Below are 2,371 nucleotides of genomic sequence, written 5' to 3'. Positions count from 1 at the left end.
AATGTAATAGACAGACCCCTATTTCTAATATTCAAGGACTCTATAGTGACAGGGTCTGTTCCCCAGGACTGGCGCATAGCAAATGTTGTGCCAATATTCAAAAAGGGGACAAAAAGTGACCCGGGGAATTATAGGCCTGTTAGTTTAACTTCTGTTGTGTGTAAACTGTTTGAGGGTTTCCTAAGAGATGCTATTTTGGAGTATCTCAATGAAAATAAGTGTATGACTCCATATCAGCATGGGTTTACAAGGGATCGGTCCTGTCAAACTAACCTGATCAGCTTTTATGAGGAGGTGAGCTCAAGACTGGATCGGGGTGAATCGCTGGATGTCGTATATCTTGATTTTTCCAAAGCATTTGATACGGTGCCACATAAAAGGCTGGTACATAAAATGAGAATGCTTGGGCTGGGGGAGAATGTGTGTATGTGGGTAAGTAACTGGCTCAGTGATAGGAAACAGAGGGTGGTTATTAATGGTACATACTCTGAGTGGGTTACTGTTGCTAGTGGGGTACCACAGGGGTCAGTTTTGGGTCCTATTCTTTTTAATATATTTATTAATGACCTTGTAGAGGGATTGTATAGTAAAGTATCAATCTTTGCAGACGATACTAAGCTCTGTAACGTGGTTAACACAATAGAGGACAGTGCACGATTACAAATGGATCTGCATAGGTTGGAGGCTTGGGCTGGGATGTGGCAGATGAGGTTCAACACAGATAAATGTAAGGTTATGCACATGGGGAAGAAAAATCCAGGCTGGGAATATGTATTAAATGGGAAAACACTGGGGACGACTGACATGGAAAAGGACTTAGGAGTTTTAGTTAACAGTAAATTTACCTGTAGCGACCAGTGTCAGGCAGCTGCTGCTAAGGCAAATAAAATCATGGGGTGCATCAAAAGGGGCATAGATGCCCACGACAAGGAAATAATTCTACCACTGTACAAGTCACTAGTCAGACCACACATGGAATACTGTGTACAGTACTGGGCACCAGTGTACAAGAAAGATATAGTGGAGCTGGAGAGGGTTCAAAGACGGGCAACCAGAGTAATAAGGGGAATGGGAGGACTACAGTACCCAGAAAGATTATCAGAATTAGGGTTATTTAGTTTGGAAAAAAGACGGCTTAGGGGGGATTTAATAACTATGTATAAATATATAAGGGGACAGTACAGAGATCACTCCCATGACCTATTTATACCCAGGACTGTATCTATAACAAGGGGACATCCTCTACGGTTGGAGGAAAGAAGGTTTCTACACCAGCACAGACGGGGGTTCTTTACAGTAAGAGCGGTGAGATTATGGAACTCTCTGCCAGAGGAAGTGGTTATGGCAAACTCAATAAAAGAGTTCAAAAGGAGCCTGGACGTGTTTCTTGAAAGCAATAATATTACAAGTTATGGATATTAGATTAATAGGGACAGAACGTTGATCCAGGGATTTATTCTGATTGCCATATTTGGAGTCGGGAAGGAATTTTCCCCCTGGTATGGGGCAATTGGCATCTGCTTCATAAGGGTTTTTTTTGCCTTCCTCTGGATCAACACAGTAGGGACACAATATGTATATAGGTTGAACTTGATGGACTTTGGTCTTTTTTCAACCTTATGAACTATGTTACTATGTTACTATGTTACTTCAGCTTGCCTTCCATGCAGCTTCCTGTTGCACTACTGCTGCCGGGTTGCATAACATGATATTACCTGACCCCGCTCAACCCCACCTATTTCTTGAAACTAGGGGCATAAAGAGGTAAGTCTGGGACTTGGGACTTACCTCTTTATCCCTGCTTGTGAAGCATGCCATTGACTATCTTGGGGAGGGGGACTCCGCTCTACTATTACTGTATGTGTACTTAAGCTGTTGCTTGACATTAAGTTATACATTTTGTCAGTTAATTCACTATCTCAGTATGGCAAGAGGAACAATCTGGTTAATAAAGGAGCTGTGGTGATCCACCAGTAGCACAAGACACCTGTGAAATTGCTCTTCTGGAAAGTAGGTATAGAACTTATATGCGGAACAGCGCAAAGTCATAAAGCTAAAAACTGTCATTTAGTTTTTGATCTACACACTGAGTACAGTAACATATAACACCATATCAGCTTACTCCAGTCTTAACTGGTGAAACAGGACAGCACAGACACTTCATAATGCAGTGCACATAATGGCAACAGCAGATGTGGAAGTTGCGTTGGAGCCAGACATTTAGTATTGTCTAATCAGCCAATATGATTGAACTGATACAGGTCATTATGGTCACACAATCATATTTAACCATTTTCCTTTAACCCAGAAGCACATTTTCTCTCAACATGCTTCCTGTAATTGTGACACTGCACTTCTCCTACTTATCACT

This window comes from Sceloporus occidentalis, unplaced genomic scaffold, assembly GCF_023333645.1.
Source record: "Sceloporus occidentalis isolate IW3139 unplaced genomic scaffold, rSceOcc1.0.p SCAF_44, whole genome shotgun sequence".
NCBI lineage: Eukaryota > Metazoa > Chordata > Lepidosauria > Squamata > Phrynosomatidae > Sceloporus > Sceloporus occidentalis.
Note: the sequence above shows the minus strand (reverse complement) of the source record.